Source organism: Equus asinus, chromosome 6 (genome assembly GCF_041296235.1).
Source record: "Equus asinus isolate D_3611 breed Donkey chromosome 6, EquAss-T2T_v2, whole genome shotgun sequence".
NCBI lineage: Eukaryota > Metazoa > Chordata > Mammalia > Perissodactyla > Equidae > Equus > Equus asinus.
The window spans coordinates 89,103,259-89,125,540 of record NC_091795.1 but is presented as its reverse complement, the minus strand read 5'-3'; the positions used below and the strand labels follow the sequence as shown (position 1 = coordinate 89,125,540).

At 46.3% G+C, this 22,282-nt stretch overlaps 1 long non-coding RNA gene across 2 annotated transcripts in view; it reads left to right on the top strand.

Moving 5' to 3' along the window:
• The window catches only part of LOC139045561 (uncharacterized), a 48,793-nt gene extending 32,873 nt beyond the window's left edge, over positions 1–15,920 (top strand). The window contains exon 4 of one of the 2 annotated variants that reach the window (XR_011504188.1): positions 14,212–15,920. This is a non-coding gene — a long non-coding RNA (uncharacterized lncRNA). The remainder of the gene's footprint in view (positions 1–14,211) is intronic. The other variant, XR_011504189.1, reaches the window with a different exon arrangement.
• Positions 15,921–22,282: the final 6,362 nt, after the last annotated feature.

Below are 22,282 nucleotides of genomic sequence, written 5' to 3'. Positions count from 1 at the left end.
CTGTTCTTCCTGCGATAGGATAGCTCGGACCTGATTCCTTCACTCTAGCCCTGGCCCCATTGATTAGCCTCTGCTTTGATGTGTTTCCATCCTTTCTCTCCCCCATCTTCTCCTGTAGCTCAAGTTTCTTCCATCTTCTGTCCTCCTCTGAACACAGCCCCCTCTCTCTCCCTTCCACAATCAAACTGGATGAAAGTGTTGTCTATGCCATCTGGAGTTTACCACAAACCCTGGTCTTGCTCACTAAAGTCTGCGAAGTGAAACCTCACAGCAGCCACTTCTCAGGACCTCCCACTGACTGCTCCTGGGCTTTTATCACCATGCCCACGCCCTCCTACCTTAATCCCTCTGTTCAGTTCTGTGACTCCCCAGGCCAGTCACAAGCCATTTGGGCCATTTCTTCTCAGACTCTTAAATGAGCTCTTCATTCTCTTCCAGCTCTAACGTTTTAGATCTCTTTTACCCCAACTCTTATCTCTTTGTCTCAGTATGTGTTCCCTGGGGCATTTCCTCCACTAATCCTTTACTGAGGATTTCTGATTCCCAGCACTGATAACTCACACAGGGCTTTAGATTCATTTATCTAACCACCTACCAGATATTGTTATTCAGAAACCTCACAAACCCTTCAAGCTCAGCATATTAAAACTGGAACTTATCATAGTTTACCCAGGATATCTTTCTCCTTCTGTGTTCCAACCTTGGTGGGTGTAGAGGGTTGAATGGTACCCTCTCAAAAGATATGCCCATCTGCACCTGTGAGTGTGACCTTATTTGGAAAAAGGGTCTTAGCAGATGTAATTAAGTTAAGCATCTCAAGATGAGATCATCCTGGATTAGGGTAAGCCCTAAATCCAAAGACAAGCATCCTTAGAAGAGAAGAGAAGGGGAGAAGCCTCTGAGAAGATGAAGGCAGAGATTGGAGTGATGCAACCACAAGGCAAAGAAAGCCAAGGATTGTTGGCAGCCACCAAAATCTGGGAGAGAGGCATGGAACAGATTGTCCTTCAGACTCCAGAAGGGACCAGCCCTGATATCCCCTTGATTTCGGGCTTGTGGCCTCCAGAACTTAAAAGAAGAAATTTCTGCCCTTTGAAGCCATCAATTTTGTGCTAATTTGTTACAGCAGCCCTAGGAAACTAATACAGTGGGTGGTACCACCCCCTACAAGCTACCGGGGCCAGGGGCCATGCAGTGTTCTGACTCCCCTGTCAGGGCTCCACCAATTCTCATAGGTTCTTTTGCTTTTTCTCACCTCAGCGCTTCTACCCACCCCTGCGCTCTGGGTTCCCTGTTTGAGTACAGAGCAGTGTATCTTTGCTTGAGGACCCGGACATGGGTTCCGGAGTTGGAGATCCTGGATAGACTGTGTTACCTTTGGCAATTTATCTAACACTGTAGTGTTTAATTCCCTCATCTTTAAATTGGGGATAATAATCGTACCGACACAGGTTGTTAAGAGCTTAAAATAGCACACTTTAAATAGCGCTTTTAGCTTAGTAAGTGGTCAAAAGAATTAGCTGTTACACTACCAGCCCTCTCATATGGGTTACATCAGAAGCCAGCATCTGCTATCCCTTCCTCCTGGCTTACCACCACACCGACGCGTGGTCTGCAGTTCAGCTGGAGGAACGCGTCCAAAGAACAAATATGTCCCAGTCTCTCTCCTGCCTACCTTTCTTCAATCATGCACCACTGTTTGAGGATACACTCCCTCCTCCTCAGTGAGGTGTGCAGATCTTCATGATCTGATTGTTGCTTCTCTCTCCAGCGTCACTTCTCACCACTCACCGTTTGTACTCCAACCACGTGAGCCCTCAGCGGCATGCACCGAGCCCTCTCACCTTGGGACCTCATCTACACTCTTCCCCTTCACTCTCCCTCCTGGTCACTTGGGTAGCTCCTGACCTACAATTGAGACAACAAGGAGGGCTCCCCAAAGAAAGCAGAAATGAGGCTGGGACACCATGCTCCCCTGACCTCCCAGTGCTGGGCGAGGTAGTCTTCATGGGTCAGGCCATTCTGGGCTCACCCTTGCCAGAGCCCTTATCACATTGTGTGGTAATTCTGGTCACTTGCTGTGTTTCCCACAGACTGTCAGGTCCCTGAAGACAGGAGATACTTCTTGCTCATAGATCTTTTCTAACAATAAGCTTTCCTCCTGGCACTCGGTGACTATGTGTTACAGGAATTCATTTATGGAACAATTTCTATACGTCAGGCACAGTGCTAGGTCCTCCAATGCTGGATTGATGGGTTAACCTTAACTGCTATAACACACCAATCTGAAATCTCAGTGACTTAATGTAGGAGAAGCTTTTTCCTGTTCCTATGAAGGTCATTGGTGGGGGAATGGGGATGGGGATGCCGTGGGATCATAAAATTTTCAGAGAGCCAGGCTTATGGATGTTCTGCCATCTTTAAGATCTGGCTTCTAAGGCCACTCTGGTCACCAACCTCTGCTTGGCAGGTGGGGAAAGAGAGAGGACAGAGGATCATGAGAGAGGAGAGTTTTATAGGCCCGGCTTCAGTGTGTGCACATGGCTCCCACCCTTATTCTAAGGCTGCAACTCCTACTCATGGCCCTGTTGCATTGTAAAGAGGGCTAGAAGTGGACCCCTACTGGGCTCCCACTTCTCAACAGCATGCATTTTTGGGGGCACCCAGTCACCTTTGCCACACATCCATGGTTTCATTTAGTCCTCACTGTAATCCTGCAAGGAAGGTAGTATTGGCCCCTTTTTACAGAGGAGAAAACTGAGTCTGATGTGAAAGGACTCATTTAAAGTCACTCTGTACTACATGACAGCCTGCCCTGAGACCCAGGTGTAGATAACTCACCATGCCTTAATGTCACCACTGGGGACACAGTTTACCAATGCTGCATGGCATTTCCTTCTGCTCTTGTGTCCTGGCCCTGTCCTCTGGACCACTTGTGGCTATTGCCCCAGGTGCCTCAGCCTCTGGTCACCTTTGGTCATGGTAAGCATCAAGGAGTCTTGGCTTCTTCTAGAACTGTCTCCAGAGTTCTAGAACCCAGCCACATGACCGTTGGTCAACTCACTCCTAGTATAGGCTCAGTGCTGTCTTACCCCTCGGTTTCCCCAGAAGGGAATGGGAGTGACTGTTGAGAAAGGGCCTTGGAAGTTCACTGATGTTTTAAGTCAGTACTTAACCTGGAACTATGGCTGCCCATCTTTATACAATTGAATTTCTGAGATGAAATAAAACCTTAGCTCAGTTACTCACTAAGTTTTCTCCTGTATGCAGAGGTGCACTCTCATATGTTGGCCCTTGGGGTCATGTCCTCCGCTTGTTTCTGGCAGAATTGGGTGCTGATGCTGACCTTCTGAGCATGACATTCGGGAGCCTTCATGATCTGGACTCTGCCTAAAACTTCAGGTTCCATTTCCATCTCACCTTCCCTTCTACACTCATTGCCTAAGGGAATAATTCAGCAGTTTCCCAACACTAGACTCTTTCATGTGTCCCTGTCGTTGCATACGTTGCTTCCTCTGCCTGCCCCGGCCATGTCTTACCAGGTGTCATCAGAACCCTCCTCATCCTTCGAAACAGTATGGGCGGCCTATTGCTCCTAAGGCACCTTCCCTGATCCTCTGCGGAAAAGGCAGTCACTCTCTTTTCTGTAGTTCCTCAGTCCCCTGTTTCTGCAGTAGTACAGTGTTCTTTTCATAGCCTCATCTTTGTCTATCTGCACATTTTCCTTCTGGATTGTGAGCCCCTGAGCAAGGGCTGATTGTTTTCTGGTTTGAATCTTCTCTGCTCAGCCCAACAATCGTACTGAATCAGTAAGTAAAAGTACTGTGATGGAATTAGAGACGCCTACAGCTGGAAGGAACTTAGAGACCATTAGTCAAAACCTTTCATTTGTCATTTGTGGGGAGAAAAGTGAAGCTAAGGCTCAAAGAATTTAAGTAACTTAAAATTGAAGTTCAATTTGGTTGAAGTTTGCAAAGCTGATTGGCAATACATTGGGGACCATCAGTCAACAGTCTTGACTTCTAGCCCATGTCAGGGAGAACCACTGGGTCTCAAACTAGCTCCTGAATTGGGCCTTTCAAAGACTATATTCTACTTTTCTTGTCATCTAGTGTTTTGGAGACTTTTGTCAGTAGCATGTTGCACGTGGACACTAGTGGGATCCTGCCAAGGACAGAGCCCCATGTTAGGGGCCATGCTCGGTGCTCTGCCCCTTCCAGAGCCATGGACGCAGCCATGGATGATGGAGATACACAGAGAGGTGGGCACTGCAAACCCATTCTTTGGGATAGACACTGCCTTCCCTCCCTGGAGCACTCTGCTGCGGGAAGCCACGACCCACACAACGGTCTTGTAAAGAGTTCAGGGAGCAGATGGATCCAGCAGATGCAGAGCAGTGGGCCTTGGAAAGATCCCTTCTCAAGTGTCCAGGGGTTGGCTTGTGTCCCCAGGCCAAGCTGCCTCTGGTCAGGGCAAGTGTGGGCGGGGAGGAGGACCATCAGTGCCCCTGGGGGAGTGATGCAAACAGTAAGTAAAAACAACTGTGAAGGAAACTAGTTCCACGACCTACGCTGCTTCATAATCACATTTTTTTCAAGCCGTTTGATTCTGGCTTCATCTGATCTGTTTGTTTTCGATGCTTCGTTGAGACCAGCTACTCCTGAGAAATGGGAATGACACTGTGCATACAACTGAGGTTTGGACAATCCCGAGTCATATTAAACACGGAATTTTCAAACAATTTCATCAGAGAAAATCAGTGAACAAAGAAAGAGAATGACAAGATCTTCAAATATCCTCTGCTGTTAGCCAGTGAAAATGCAGGCTCTGATTTACACATAAATTACATCTTGAGGATTTTGCTCTTGTGGCTTTATCAAAAGGATGATTTTTGACCAATCAAGAGGGCTTATTTTTCTTTGGCTGGTGTTGTTAGCAGGCAGAAATCCTCCTTCTCCTGGGGTGTGACCCCTCTTTGCCTCCTTTCTGTCCTCGTGGGCTCAGCCCTAAGTCAGGCTTCATCGTCTTGCTGTGAAGCTCTGATCTGTCAGCCTGGCTCCGGTCTTGCTTCATGCGGCCCTCCAATTAATCTCAGCACCACGCCACAGCCACAGTCATTCTTCTAAACTGTCTGACCACGTCACTCTCCTGCTTAAAGCCCTTCTATGACCATCCTTGCTCTCAAATAAAGCTGGGCTCCTCACCACTGTTTTATTTGCTGCCTACCTCTCCAGTCTCCGCCCTGCCCTGTGCTATCTGCTTCTTCACTTCAAATCGAACTCCCAGTTAGACCAAACACTTTCAGCCCCCGAACTCCAGGCGCTCTTTTAGGACCCCATGCCTTTGCCCCGCAGCTCCCTCTACCTGGAGACCTTGTCCTCCTAGTCTCCTCCTTTAATTCCCCACTCATGTGTCAAGTCCTCCATGAGACTTTCCTGACCAGCCAGGTCTCCATCAGAATTAGAGTGAGGGGCAGTCCCCTCCGGAGACCGGTTGTCTCACTACCTGCAGTGCTCCATCATCTCATCTGTGGACTTGTCTGTCGCCTGTTGGTTGGGGAGTTCTGAAAGCTGGGTCAGCTCCTTCTCAGGGAGGCCGGGCACAGATTAAGGATTCAGTGGATGTTTGTTGAATTTGTCAGAGGATGAGAACGGATCTCAGATGAGATTGTCCCTTCAGTCCTCTCTCTAGCCCCTGCCTGCCGTTGCCTCGTGGAGAGACAGCTGCAGGGCCCGTAGGCCAAAGCCCTGGGGTCAGAGAAACAACTGTCTTGTGTTTTCTCCAAAAATGAAGATTGCAACATCCTCATGGCCTTGAGTTCAGGGCTGTGGGAGGAGGTCACATGGGGTAATGGTGGGGGTGGAGGGATCTGGGTGGAGACGTGGGGACCCCTGGGCCAGAGTGAGCACTGAGGCAGTGTCCCAGGAGCCCCCTGCTGCTACTGGCTGCACAAATTCTCAGAGAGGAGGCTGCTCTCCTCAGCTCCCTTCCCACGTTTCGCTTTTTCCCTGTATCCGGTTATGTGTCAATCCCTTCTCATCCCATGGGAGCCAGCACCAGTACCCAAACATATTTACCAAACATCAGCTTGGGCTATTTTTTGCACGTCATGGAGCTCCAAGGGCGTTCAAATGACCTTTTAGCTGGAAAGCACAGTGCCTTGGAGAGCGGCGCCACCTGGTGGCCATGGGAGTTAACGTCCACATTCTCTGGAGGAAGCCGACAACCGAGGCCTTCCACCAGCACACAGGCTGTGTGACAATAGGGTCTCTGTGATCCTGGTAGAGGCTCAGAATAGGCCCTGCTGTCCCTGATACATCTGTTCAATGGTGGCAGGGCTGAGAGAGTGAAGTCACACTAGAAGAAGCAGCCCAACTCCTCACGTGGGCAGTGACTGGGCAATGATGCTGAAAATGGATCCTTCTGGAATCTGAGAGCTGAAGAGTGGTTTAGAGACCCATCAAGTCCTACCCACTCATTTATCAGATGGGCAAATGAAGTCCAGAGAGGGGAGGTCTTGTGACAAACTAGTTGAAGAGGCGGGACAAGAATCCAGGTTTCCAGGCTCCTTGTCTGAGATCCATCCATTCTGGTGCTTTAGAACAGTTCACTGTGCTGTTTGATTTTTCATTTGACTTGCTGTTTTAGAGGAAAAAGCAGGTCAATCTCCACTCAAGTATTAATCTCCTTCTTCTTTTCCAAATGTCTATCAAGTGGGTCCAACTCTAGCCCTCCTACCTCCAGGAAGTCTTCCCTGAGCAGGTAGAAACCTCCCTTCTGAAGTCCCACAGGCAGCCAGTCATTCATCCAACATTTGCAGAGGACCTGACCTAGACACTGAGATACAGGATACACAAGACAAGCTAGTTGGGGGAGATCAGCCATGGATGGATGGATAGATCGACAGATCATAGATAGATAGAAGATAGATAGATAGATAGATGGACGGATGGATAGACAGACAAGTAGATGGATAGATTATGGATAGATAATTTCAGGTACTAGTAAGTGCTTTGAAGATGATAAGTAAGGCAATATGATAAAGTATGGCCGTGAATGAGGACAACTTTAGCTAGAGTGATCAGGGAAGTTTGCTCTGGAGAGGGCTCATTTGCAAAAAAGGATGAGAAGGAGGGAAGAGAATTCCTAGCAAGAGGAATGGTAAATGCAAAGGCCCCGAGTCTGGGATAAGATGGGCAGGTCCAGGGCACAGAGAAAGCCAGAGAGGGGGTAAACTAGTAGACAAGGGAGGAGTGGAGGATGCTGGGATCAGAGAAGTGCAGGCCGGGTCTTGGGGATTGAGTTGGGTTTGTATGCTGCTCGCAATTGGAAGTCATTAGAGTTTAAACAAGAAAGCGACACCTCTTATTTATTACCTCAGGTGGATCTCTTGTGGATTAGTGCTTGAGGACTCCTGCTTTAACACTTCCTCATCACCTCCAGAACGCCTTTTCTCTTCCCCAAGTTGAGTAGGTGTCCCTCTCTTGGCCCCAGTGTCAACATCTTCATTTGGCTATCACTGTGCCTACCGTGTTGTTTTAGAATGGACAGTTTGTGTGTCTTCCTATTTTACCAGGAAGTAAATTCCAGGTGTAGTGAGACAGTGGTGGATCTGGAATAGACGCCATGGTGCGAAGACTTGCTCTACCCCTTAGCGGTGGTGTGGATTTAGGCGATTCCCTCAATGTCTCTATGCCTCAGTTTCCTTGTCTGTGAAATGGGGATAATAGTGCACACTTCATGGAATTGTTGTAATAGTGAAATAACGTGTGTAAAATATGTCATGAGGGGCACGAAGTAACCACTCTATAAGCAGTAGATACTGTCCCTGGGTGTTTTCTCGGGCCTGCCACTCAGAAGGTTGGTCCCAGCACCTCTTGAGGCTTCTGGCCGTGGTGTGCACTGCTCTTTGAACAGGGAGACTATGAAGGAAGGGTCCAGGCAGAGGTTCAAGGTCATGAGGTTGGAGGGCTAGGCTGGTGGAAGCATGAATGCAGAAAAAACATGATTTGTTTTGATGATTCCTCTAGCCCACAAGGGCGAATAAGATGAAACGGCCTGTCGTCTCCCAGGCCCTCAGACTGGCCATCTGCCAAATGGTACCAGTAGCCTCTGTATTAACAATCTCAGAGAGCTGCCAAGGGGCCTAATATTACTGTAGGGGGAAAGGAGTCATAACCTGTCAGGCACCTCTGCCTGCTCATCCCTGCGGCCACACCGTGCAATGCTACACGGCCACCTCTCCTCTCTCAGAGATGTCCTTGGCCGTTGGGTATGGTATAACCAGCTCGGGTTGTAGGCCCAGGCTTATACCTCTACCACACTTGGACGTATCTAGTTCTGGCCCCTATAGAGAGGAAATAAATCTCTTTTCAAGTCGCCTGGATCCTGAGTTCTGTTCTGAAAGATTCTACCTGTGCCTTGGAGTTTAGGCTCCATGTATGCATAGTAGATGTTAAATCCAATTGATTCATTGGCTGAATATCTAACCAATTCTTTCCTTCCTCTCTATCCCGTTGCTGCCTCTCTGATTTGGGAAACTCTCAAATCTCTCCTGGTTTCCACTTCTTCAATCTACTCCTCTGTCGGCCATCCTCCATATTGCTGTCAAAAGGACGTTTCCAAAGTACAAATGTTCAGTTCTACTCACAACTCTTCTTCAGAGACTCCCCATCATTCACAGGAGACACTACATATAATCAAAGCTCTCTCTGACCTGGACTCACATCCACCTCTCTGACCCTCTCCTTTCACACCTGATACTCCAGACCCTGAGTGGCTTCCTGGTCTGTGAACACACTCTTCACTTTACATTTAAGTGGTGGGGAGAAGGTAACTAACATTTATTGAAAACCTACTGGATGCCAGGTCTCTGCATGATGTTTCATGCTTACACTCTTGAAGTCTCAAAATAAGTCTTATTATTCTAATTGTACCTCTTAGAAAGGTGTAGAGAAGTTAACTAAGGCTCTAAGAGGTTCAATAACTCAATGAAAGCCACACAGCAAGAAAGATCTGGAGCCAGCTTCAAACCCATGCACATTTCCTCCAGGCCCTTTGCCACCTTTGGATTCTGGCGAATGGGTCCTGTCTCTGACATCCAAGGCAGGAGAGGATCATGGATACCAGTCACTGGCTCAGTTGTCCCCTTCGTGATCACTCTGAGCTTCTGCAGCACTTCATTTATACCAACCACTCGTGTGTCAGCCTGAATTCAGTCAGGAACAGAGAGACCCACTGCAAGTTTGATAGGAAGCAGGACTTGTATGAATGTGAGAGGAGCTGAGGAAGAGAGGTCTGAAACGCTGCAGGCAGAAGATGGGAGAAAGTCACAAATGACTTCAGGCGGAGGGACCAGCGTACACTGGGGCATCTGAGGAGACACCATGTCTAGCGACCAAAGTGAGAGCCCATGGAAAGGCTTCTCAAGCTATCATGCCTCATCTTCACAGCGTCCCCGGATGGCGGAAACACTTCACATCCAGGTTCCAGATCTCGCGGGAGTTCTGCTCATGGCGAATTCTGACGTGGAACTGCAGGGACGGCGATTCTGGGATACATAGTTCCCAGCCTTCGAAGAAGAGATGATGGAGTGGAGCTGACAATAAACTTCCATGCGTACTTCTCAACGAGCTGAGGAGGGAGGGATGGTTGTCCCCATTTTATAGGGAGGCTGACAGGGTAATTGGCTGGGTGATCCAGGGAGCAAGTGCTGAATTCAGGATTCACATACAAGTCGGCTTGACTCTAAAATCCAGGGTTGTTCTTTCTCATTTCCTGTGTTTGTTTTGTTTTGATTTTAACCCCATGACACCATGCATGGGTAGTAGATGGGCTCATTTGTAAGCAAATTTATTGCCCTAGATGATCATGCTGGTGTCTGAAATCCTCCCATCAAGCCTATCTCCCTAGTCCGTGTGACGTCCAGCTTCCTCTTGTGGGACGAGTCTCCTGGGTGCACAGGCATACAGCAACCCTGTAAAGATGGAATTAGGATGGCTTCTTTGGGCCCTGACCCCCAAATGGAGATAATGTTCAGAAACACATTGAAAACTGAAATTCACATCATAGTTTTGTCTATCGAGTTCTCCCTTATCATGTTCAAATTAATGCATGTTTATATTTTTTGAATTTATAATTTGCCCCCTTTCAAAATTACAAGTTTGCAAACACAAGGCAGGGTTGTGTTGGGAGGGATCAGGCAGGATGTGGTGGTGGACAGCTTTGATCCCTAGTTCTCCATGAGACGACGCTGGCCTTACACAAGTTAACTCTGTGCCCGATTTCCTCATCTTCAGATGAGGATGGTTGTGGAACCTGGCTCCTGGGTTCCTGGGACTGCTTGGAAGGGACCTGGTCCACAATTATGTTAGTGGTGGTTGTTATTGTTCTTATTATTACTCTAAAGAGATATTTGAAACCTTCTTGAGAAAGAGAAGAACTTTATACCAGGGAACGAGGGACAAGGGACTTGTCGAAATAGAGTGTCACATTTCATTATAAGTGGAAACAAAACCAACACAAAAAAATAGGCAAAGCAAAGGGAAAGCACAGTATTTTACAAGGTTCTTACTGTAAAGCTATAGCCACTATATTTAGCTAGTTTGTTAGAAGACTTGATTGTTATCTTGACAATAAACCCGGAGTAAAATCCCTTATCTTCAGCAGCACATGCCCCTGTAGTTCTCAATTTTAAATTACGTGGGCTCGTGTCTCTACCTTCAAGCTACAACACAGGGCTGCCACTTCTCACTGCCTCCAAGGCTGTCCCTCTGGTCGAGCCACCGTCGTCTTCCACCTGGACCTTTACATCAGCTTCCTAGCGGGTCTCCCTGCCTCCACTCTTGCCTCTGCAGTGTCGCCTCCGCCCAGGATCTGAGTCAAAGCCCAGGTCCTCACAGCAGCCTATATTGGACTTTCATGATTTGACTCAAAGTATTTCTCTGGTTTCTTGCTCCTTTCCTTCCCCCTCACTCCATTCCTGCTATTCTCTGCCCGAAACAAGGGCTAGAAACCTCTTTGAGAATGTGGGTGCCGGGCTTTCCTGTGAGCAGACAGAATTTCCTCCTGCCTTTCCTTTTTCTAACTCTTCCCTTTCCTTTTCCTCCTCTTCTCTCTCTGTTACTTTTATTTCTTAGCTTCTAAATAACTGACCGTGTTTCTCAAACAAAATAGACGTTGGTTCCATTGGTACAAAAAATAAGCATACCCATTCTGCTCCAAGTTCAAAGAAAATTGCATAAAGGATTTAGAGGGAGGCTAATGAAAAGGTTAAAGCTTGTTAAAAGTAGTTTCTAAACACTGCAATTATGAGTTTTTATGTTTTTATTTCGAGGAACTTGCTGAAGGGCAGAGGTCTCTAACAGCACTATTCAATGGTTCCACTTTGGTGGGAAGTTTTATTGGAAAATCTAAATGGTCAGAAAATATTAAACTAGATTTAAGTAAAAAAAGTCCTAGTTAAAAATCATTAGAGTCTTAGTCCTATTGAAGTTTACCAGAAAATTACCTAAACATTTTACCCAGAATTCTAATTTCTTTTCAGAATGAGGTTGTAAATGCCTTCATATAAAAACATTTCTTCTCAGATCAGATTTAGTATAATTTTTCCTGCTCAGGGCTTTGGAGGGAACAGCTCAAAGCAAATTTGGTCAAAATTCTGCTCTCCATCTTGTGACAAAGGTCCCCGGACTGCAAGAGTCAGCACTGAATCTGAATGAGACGTTAATTTGTTGGTGATTTGTACATAGGGCAGTCACATGTGACCCAAGGGTGTTCACTCAGATGCTCCACAGGAAGTACACCAATGCTCTGTCACGCCAGAGGGGAGCAGCCATCTGCCATCAGGCCCAGTGGGAGAGGCCACCATCTTGTCATGCATAATCATTTCAGAATGAAGTCCATCTTGGGTGACTGACTCTGCCCTAAACATTCGGACGAGTCCCTTGGGTGGTAGTAGCCTGAGACCTCTCTCAGGGCATGGATATCTTTTAACCTAGATATTCTGGTTATAAGAAAATTTTATTGAATAGCATTTAGAAAGTTTTAATAATCATAAAAGTGAGAAAATAAACTATCTTCATTATGAAATCTACAAAATGAAATTATTTTCTTGTCATTTTAAAATATTAAGTTAAAAAAATTCATGATTTGAGATACAATATCATAGATCCTTTCTTTCTAGTGTCTTATACCATTGTTTTTACATAGTAAATATGGGTTTATCTGTATTTAAAATTTTTTTCCATTAAACTTTACAAAAATTTACTGTTTTAATTGAGCTAAAAATTTTTAAAAGTTACACTTATATCCAAAGTGTTTTCTCTTGTAAAGGAAAGCTTATTCTTCATAAAGCTTATTTTTCTTTGTTTTATTGAAAGATAAATAGTTCATGGATTGTTTTTTTTTAAAAAATGCAACAGGACAAAAAGGTACACATTTTAAGGGTGTTTCACTCAGAATCTAGACCCCTAGTCTCCCTTGGAAGCTATGGTGGAAAAGGAATTAATGGTGAATAGGATGCTAAAGGAGATCTTTGTCAGTTTAGCAGCGCCCCAAGCTGAGAGTGGCACCATAGGTGCAGAGCATCTCCCCACCTAAAGGCATGTGGGACATCACCTGCCAAGGGCATGCTGAGAGACTGCAAGCCTGATGTGGCCAGGATAGGCCAGTACTGACCTCCATCTATAAGAAGGTTGAGGTGGGCGTGTGGAGAGAGTTGGAATGCCATAAACATCTCCCTCTCGCTTGTCCCAGCAGGAGGAGAAGGCGTACCTTCTCTCACCTTAGTGAGAGAGACTTCGGCTTCAAGGTCTGCTTGGGAGCTTTATTTGTGTTCCCTGAGGTTTGAGGGGCAGAGAGTACTGGGGTCTGAAACATGCCTGAGAAATTTAATAGCAAAGGTTACAATCTGTGCCTGAAGCAGTGGAAGCGAGGGAGCCAGGGCTGTCCTGGGAGCAAGCTGCTCTGCCACCGCTACTTGGGCACAGAGGAGTGCATTTTCCCAAGGACCAGTGGACCCATAGGATCTTTTGGAAGAACTATGTCCAGGAGAATGCCTGGATGTGGAGCTGGGGCCAATGTGACCCACCAGAGTGGTGGACCATACCTTGTCCAGGAAAGAAAGGTATCTCCCATTTCAAGAGAACAGCAGGCAGAGGACCTCAGTAGGGAAATCACTAAGAAGCCCACAAAAGCACCCCCCAAAGACAGAGGGCCATTTGCCAAGCCCAGAGGGCTTAATGACAGCTCATGACCATACCAGTCTTGTAAGACCTTTCCTGTCTCTTTTTTCCTCTCCATGGCCTCCAACTTAGTGGGTGGACACACACACACACACAGAGAGACACACACACATATATATACATACAAATAGACACACCAGTTACATCTGCTCCTATAGCAAACTGCCTGTGCCTCCTGACCTCCCCTGTTAGCAGGACAAAGCAGAGGTGTACCTATTATGGCCCTTCATCACCCAATCAAGTCTTCCAAGCCTGCGTCAGGCTTGTGTAGGGACACTGAGACACGTCAAACTTGGATAAGAATTTGGGTTTTCATTAATACTCTAGATGGGTCCTTTCAATTATCAAATGAGTCTGCTCTTATGTGTGAAAATGACCTGAAGACACTTCCTTCTGTGAGCGTGACTAGAAGAGCTTTGTGATCTACCTGATTCTTCATCCAAGGGGCAGGGAAAGACCTAGCCCACAGGGCAGATGGAAGGAACAATGGGGAGAAAATACAATTGCCCACTCATCATATTGAGTCCTGACTATTTCATAACACAAGCATGCTAGCTCCTTTTTTATTCTTCCAGAAATATCGATTGCAAACACTGTGTGTGGGAGCATAGAAGAGAGACAGGTCTACCCACTCTGTCCTTCTCCCTGTCCCTTCTTGCTCCATAAGCTTTGTCCTGCTAACGGGGGAGAGGTAAGGAGGCATTTGCCATCTTCTCTTGTTTGTCACGGGAGCAGATGCAACTGGCTGGCAGATGTGGAGTTGGCGTGGGGTGACGGTGGGGGCTGGACAGACAGGTTCACTTGCTTCAGGCCTGGCCTATGTAGCTCCCTTGGCATTTGGAGTAGCCTGAAGAGAAGGGTGTGAGTTTTCAATCTGATCCCCACTTGGCTGCACAGGGCAAGCTTCCCTCTGAGCTGACAAGGTGTGCACCTCCCCCTTCATCGACTCCTTGTCTCTTCTTTGCAGGCAACAGAATCCCAGAACCTCCAACTGCCATATCACTTGGGAACTGTGGAGAACTTGATGGTTCATTATTGCCAATTCCTACCTGGAAGCCCACATTCTTCTCCTGTGAGCCTTTGCCCAAGCCTGGTGGCACCAGTATGAACTAGCAGACATCGTGGCTTAGAAGAAATCCAAACACCAACAAGATGTTCCTGTGCACTTTTTGCAGACACACCCACATGTCGTGGGTGATTCTTATCTGCTCAGTTGTGTCTGGCTCCCACTGGCATAGTCTTCCTTCACTCTCCCTACTGTCAGGAATGTGGCTGGGGAGGGCGTCTGGAAAGAAAACAACGGTTTCAAGTTGCCATCACATGTAGATGCTTGCCGTCAGCCTGCATTAGGTAGATGTGTGGGAGTATTGCTACCGCACTCTTCATTTAGTTATATTATTAAAGATATATAAACTCTTTGCCCAAGCAATTCCACATTTATGGGTTTATACTCCACGTAAACTGGAGTCTGTGAGCAAATGTATACAAGGACATTTGTAAAAGAAGAAGATTGGGAGCAACCAAATTATTTAATTATGTAAGTGTTGGGTTAAATAATTATGTAGTATCTATACAGTGGAATGTTATGTGGCCATTAATAAGACTGAGGTAGACCTCTATGTCCCTCTGTGTAATCATCTCTAAGATCTATGGCAAAATACAACGCTCGTTTTCAATTACTGCCTAACATCCCCAAATGTATACTTATCATAGTTGCGCTTATCTAGTGCCCTAATGGGAGTCAGTTATGTGGCTTGCTAGGTTTCATTTATCCAAATAGGATCAGAATGCAGATCTTTGCCCTTGCATTTTTGCTGTACATTTCTAATCATCTCTTTAAGATAAAATATTTGGTTCATAAAGCTTACATCTTTGCTATTTGGACGCATGTTGCCAAATAGCTCTGCAAAGGATTTATGCACATTGACAATTTCATCAGCAGAGTATGAGGGGGTCCATCCCCCCAGCGCCTTTTTTGTGGTAGGCAGACTTTGAGGATGGTAGCCAATGATCCTTGTCTGCTGGTGACCACCTTTGTGTCATTCCCTCCTCTTGGGTGTAGGCTGGACCTAGTGATTTGTCTCTAAGGAACTGAATAAGGCAAAAGAGATAAATGTTTTTCCTATAACTCTATCACACATGACTATGACTTCGCCTTGCTGGGACTCTCTCTCTTGCTGGCACTTTCTCTTGCCTTCTCAGTTTGCACACTTTGAGGAAACTAGCTGCTGTACTGGAACATCCCACCTGCCGAGGAACAGAGGGCAACCTACAGCCAACAGTTATCAAGGACCTGAGCCCGACACCCACAGGAACTGACTCCTGCCAATCCCACACGCAGAAGCCTAGACGTGGATCCTCCGTGCTTGAACTTTTAGACGAGACTGCAGCCACAGCTAACACCTTGATTATAGCTCCAGGAAACACTCTGAAGCAGAGCACTCAGCTAAGCCGTGTCTGGACTCCTGGCACACAGAATCTGTGAGAGAATAAATGTGTGCTGCTTCAAGCCCCTAAATTTTGGGATAATTTGTTATGCAGCAATAAATAACTAACACAATTTTACAACTTCATTTTAGGTGAGTTATTTCCATCTTGTAGCTTCTTTAATAAGCCTAATAAGTCCTTCTTTATACACAAAATAAGACAGAAATAAAACAACCTTCCTATTTCCTCAAATGAGAAACTAAAGTGTTGACATTATGTTGTAGTCTTCCGTCACATGGTCCCTCCTGCAATCCACTTGGCTGGAGCAAAGTGTTGCTTATGGGAACCTTTGCTCCTGCTACACTTCCCACCTGGGTGTCTTCCCTTTTCCCTGCTTTCCACTCAGCGCCTTCAATCAACACTGATTTGCGTTCCTAGCATGAGCTGGAAACCATGGAGCCGTAAGAAATACAGGGGGTCAGCACACATATCTCACGCCCCTGAGAAGATCCTTGCTGCCTTCGTGTCGTCTCTCAGGTTATGCCTCGTCTTTGGAAGCCCCTTCCCTCTTCATTCTGACTTTTCAAACTGCACTCATGTTTCAAAACCCCATGTCCTCCATGAAGTCGTCTTTCCCCAGCCCACGCCTCTGGCGCCCATCTTTCTCCTCCCAGTGTCATAGACTTCAGAACTAAACACACATCAAAGTCCGATTCTGTCCATTTTCTGTGAGATAACCTCTGGCTTTGTAAGATGTCTGAGACCTAATCAGTTGTGAACAGCAAATGAGTCAAAGGAAGTTACAGTTGCTAAGAGAAGGAGGTGACCCTCAGGCAGGCCTCTTATCAAAGGCTCTAAGATGGCGTTAAAAGGTCATGCAATCATCATCTTGCCTTATTACCAACGTTTGTAAATATAGTTAATATATTTTAGCTCTTAATTATATTTAGTTTTATGATACTTAAAGTCTTCCAATGAATATTAACTTGAAACTGGACATTAAACATTCAATAGTGGACTAAGTGTAAACTATCTGACCCTAGCCAAACACAGAATTTAACTTTTAAAAAGTGCAGAATCTAATTAGCTGTCATACATAGGCCCCAAGAGATCACCTGCGATGTGTAACTGACACTGCCAGGTGTCCTGTTGGTGGCTTGAATCAATTAATGATCTTTATTGAAGCTGAATCTAATTAATTACACAATTTTGAAATGTTCAAGCCTAATTTCACTAAAGTTACATCATGAAACTGGGGCATTCGTAGGATTTCTGGCAGAAAGGAAACAAGCATGAATAATTACTCAATGTTAAAATCATGGCATATATTCATACAACAAAATCGGACCTATTTCGCTTACTATTGTCAGTGATGAAAGTGCCCTGGGGTTGCACACATATGGATCATTGAACAGGTGTTCACCATGAAAGACACATGTGCGTGATTGATCTAAATGATAAGCCTCTTATGGGACTATGTGCGTGGATGGATATTAGCTGCTCAAAACTATAAATTAATTGTCCATTTATTAGAAGGAAACCAACATGACTCACCTCTGGTATGTGGTGGGTTTTCTGGGCTCTTAGCCACTCTAGAGGTCTGAGCATGATGGATGATTCTGGAAGGTCTGATCTGACATGTACAAAAACCAAGGACATATCAAATAATTGGGAACTGAAGCTGAGTTTTGTCTCAAGTCTCCTTCTCTAGTCTTCCTATGCTGTTAAGCTACATCTGAACAAAATACCGGAGAAATCCAATAGCATTTCTCAGCACCTGTACCAGTAACCTCTTGCCACAATAATGCTGTGTAACGTAACAAACCACCGCAAAGGTCAATGTCTTCAAATAACATCCGTTTATTGCTGCTCACAAATCTATAGATTGGTGGAGTGATTTGGTTCTGCTGATCTTGGTGAGTTCGTTTGAGCAGTTCTTCTGGTTTGAACTAAGGCTCATTCGCATGTCTGGTAAGCAGGCTGTTGGCTGATCCAGGACGGCCTTGTTACTGAGCAAAGGCTCGCTGATGGATGCGCGTAGAAGCCAGTACTACAGCACCTGCTTTAGAGAAAGCGAAGAGCTTTATCGTATGACTGACCAGCAAGGAGATGGGAGGCAAGTCTCAAATCTGTCTCCCTGAGCTGAAGCAAGGACAGACTTAAGGAGTTGGGAGTGAGAGTGGTTATGTAAAATGCTAACTAGGCGGAATCTGATTGGAAGGTGGGAGTGTAACACTCATATAAGTCCGAGGTACTACAAATCAAGGGACTTCTTGCTTCTTATTATGTTCCCTGTTCCACTTTCTCTTTACATTGAGTTCTGTAGTTGGGGAATTTTGGTTCCTAGGCAGCTTGAGGTCATCTGAGGACAAGGTTTCCATCTTCTGAGCATGCTTCAGCTACATGACTTGCAATTTTTTTTCATTACCTCTGCACAACAACTTTTGATACAACATTGTTATTGATGCAATAGGACAGAAGAGGGCCAATATAAATTTGCCTATGATGGTTACAGCCTTAGCTTGAACAGCTGCCTCTGCTCCACCGGCATGTTCTTGTGATGATCTCAGAGGGAGAGAGAGAGAGAAAGGGAGAGAACAAACTGTAAGGCCCTTGAGGCCTCTGATCTGAAGTGGCACAGTATCACTTTTCCAACATTGTATTGACCAGAGCACGACAAAGACCAGTGCAGATTCAAGGGGGTGAGGAATGACTCTACCTCTAGAAGGAAGGTCCTGCAGTCATAAGGGGAAAATTTGGGCCATTCCCCAATCAACATATGAAAGCATCCAAACATGGATGAACACTTTCATGTTTGCATTCAGAAAATGTGCAGACAATTATTATTTGCAGTGTAGCTACGTTCTGTAAAGTCACTGCCAACACGGAACTGGTGAATGCTGAATTATTGCCCCAAGGGGGAATACAAGGTCAGATTCCTGTGAGACTCCGGTCACAATATTTCCATCACCTCAAATGCCATTCATGTTATATGGGTTTGTCTGCCAATGTCCTTGTAAAACAAGACAATCTCATCAGCATTAAAAATGTGCTCATCCACAAAACCTTTTTTGTTCTTTTTTTTTTCTTGTGAGGAAGATTGGCCCTGAGCTAACATCTGTTGCCAGTCCTCCTCTTTTTGCTTGAGGAAGGTTGTCCCTGAGCTAAAATCTGTGCCCAATCTTCCTCTACTTTGTATATGAGATGCTACCACAGCATGGTTTCATGAGCGGTGTGTAGGACTGTGCCCAGATCCAAACCTGTGAATGCCTGGCCATTGACGTGGGGCATGCGAACTTAACCACTATGCCACCAGGCTGGCCCTACAAAACCCATTTCTTGTGTAAGACTTAGCAAGTATTTATAAAGTTCTGCTGCAGCCTTGCCAACTTCAGAACTCACCTTGCCTAAGTGTGTGATCTCCAATGCAGCAGGCTCTCATGGTCCCCAGGGGTGTGGAGAGAAAATATGCGAGTTTCCAATTACATATTTCTATCTCATTGGTTAATTTAATAATAATGGTGTAGCATCACCACAACAATCCACTTGCTCTGAGCCATGCTAATTTCTCACCTGGAAAAGTATAATAGCTCTCAATTAGGCTTCACCCCTGCCCTGCAGTACTGGTCTCCTCTCAGCAGACAGAAAGATAGTTTTGAAATGTCAGTCAGGTCAAGTCACTTCTCTCAAAATCTTCTAATGAATTTCCATTTCACTGACTTACAGCAAAAGTCCTTAAGGCCCAATGCTATTTGCCCTTGGTTTCCTCTCCTCCCACTCTGATTTCCTCTCCTCCCACTCTCTGTGACTTACTCTACTCTAGCCACAAGCCTCCACAAACATGCCAGGCACACTCCTGCCTCAGGGCCTTTGCACTGGCTGTTCCTTCTGACTGGAGTGCCTGAAACCCATGCATAAACATGCCCAACTCCCTCACCTCCTTCATCATCTTCTCAACCTGCCCCCTTTACTCCCTCACCCTGAATCTCTCTTACACACTTTCTTGGTGTTTTCCCCCATAGCCCTTACTACATTCTAACATACTATATAATTTCTTTATTGATTAAGTATATTGATTATTATCTGATGACATGAGGGCAATTATTTTTGTCTCTTTTGTTCATGGAAATAACCCAAATGCCCAGAACAGTGCCCGGTGCATAACAGGAATTCAGTATACTCAAAGTATACTTGAAGGTTGATTGAATGAATGGCTATATTTTATATAAAGTAGATGACAAACTACTGAAGCTATAAAGTATATAACATAACAATAAATAGATATTTTGGGGTATATTCTCTTCTTTTTTTCCTCATAGAGGTGCTGGAGAAAACATTTAATGAACACTGGCTTAGGTGTATGGGATACGATGAATTTGAGGTAATCTTTAATGTATTTCTGTGTCCAGGAGGTGGCGCCCGTTTCCAACAAGTCACCAACGGCAGGCACAAAGGCTGAGCGCCTCGCGTTCTTGGTGTTTTGAGAGTCCTGCGACCGACATGCGGGTAGTTGTCGATGGCCCTGGTACATCGCGTGACATGGCCATGTTGGTAATTGGATAGTTGTCCCCTGAAATTCCTCTCTGGTGGAGGAAGACTTGAGAGTACCTCTTTGCAGACATCCGCTGCCCCATGCCAAGGGCGTGGGACGCTGACCTCTGATGCCAGAGTCTTGGCAGGGCCAGGGTGTGCCTGGGGGGGCCTCTCAGAGCCCCAGTTGCTCTTCAGTCCCTTCTCTTGGAGTCCTCTTCCCAGTGTAATGCCGCACACCCCCTCAGGACTCTGCCAGCAACAGCCCATCACCCTGCCATGGCTGCTGCTTGCTGAGGACTGGTCATGGACCAGGCATTGGGAGGGACCCTTTATGTACGTAGCTGAATCCTCTCAACAGTCCTGAAAGGAAGGGAGTTAGAACTCCATTCTATAAAGGAGGAAACTAAGGTTTCCAAAGATCCACAGCCAGTGGTGAGGAGGGGATCCTTGCCCAGGAAAGCAAATGGACCATCTCCATGCTGCTCTTTCACTGCCCATGGAAGCCTATGAACTAAGGCCTTGAGGCGGGTAAGTTCTGCCACCCTGCCCTCCAGGACTTCCCTGTCTGGTTAGAGAGACACACACAGAAACTCCACACACGCTGACACGAAGGTGGGGGGAACTTGCCAAAGGGGGCTTCGTTCATGCTCACAGGTGTCCGTGCTTTTGCTGCTAGAGGGAAACACTGGCTCCTGGCTCCTCAGGTGGGATTTTCCAGGGTAGTGCTTCTCAAACTTTAGCTGGGATCTTTTTAAGAAGGCAGACTCTGCTTCGGTAGGTCTGGAGTGGGGCCTGAGATTCCGAATTGCTACCAGCTGGCAGGAGACCGCAGTTTGAGCAGCAAGAGGCTGGAGGAGGGGTTGGCCCAAGACCTGTTTTTGTATAGCCCATGAGCTGAGAATGGTTTTTACATTTTTAAAGGGTTGTGGAAAAAAAGAAAAGGAAGAGTATATACAACAGATCACATGTGGCCCTTAAAGTCTAAGATATTTACTATCTGACCATTTACATAAAGCCTGCAGACCCCTGGGCTAAAGTAATTCTGCTGTCATCTTTGTGAACCGCACTGGAAGAGCAAGTTCTCTCAGTGGTGAGTTTGGAAGAAAAAATGAGGCACAATCAATTCTGCCCTCCCTCTGCTCGCTGCTGGCAGGTATGTTCCAGAGCGGCATGTTGGGACTCTGCCGTGTGGGGAAGGGCCTGTGGTGGTCCAGCTGTCACAGTGATGAAGAAAATGAGAGGTGAAGTACTGGTGAGCCCGCTTTTCAACACATCTAAGCCAAACTCTCCAAACCACTTTATCAGTAATCAAGATGATATTTTGGCCTCTGCTTGATTCTTCTATCTGTATCTCAGTGGTTCCGAGGTTGAGGGTGGAGGGTTCGTTTGGAGCCCCAAAGCCAACCCTCTCCTGTTTCCTCCATGCATTTCTTCTATGTTTGTCTCCTTGCTGAACTCAGAGCAGGTGCCAAGCCGGCAGCCAGGGCTGGCATTTGGGACCTGGCTGATGGACGCACATGAGGGCTGGAGGTGACATCCTTGTGCTGCTGAATGACTCCCTGTTGGACCATGTCACTGACTGATTGTCATATCAGAATGCTCATTACAAACCACAGTCGGCCTCTGTGCCGGAAAGCTTGAGTGCGTCCTGGGCCCAGGCACAGCTCTCCATTAGCAGTTTCTGGTCCTTCAAGTGCCATCTCTGCCAGCTCCTCCGGAGAGCAGCCGTCAGCCACTTTGCAGCAATGGCCTGAATCACGGAAAAGTGAGCCTGATTTGACAAAAGCAGCAGCCATATATTTTTTGCTCTTGAGGTGTAACCATGGTAATAAGATCAGATGAAAAACTGTTCCTTAATGCAGGCGACGCTCAAATGCACATGGCAGTTTGGGGTAGTGGAGATGGGGTTTAATTTTAGAATCCGAGCTTTGCTTCGTGAAACAAAGAGCATTAGAGCAGAGCCTGTCACGGACCTTCTGCAGCTTCGGCTCCTTCCAGGATGGCGCATCCAGCTGCAGGCAGAGCGCATCCATCGGAGGAGGTGCTTGCTTTTCTTGTGACAGTCTTCTCCCTGCTGC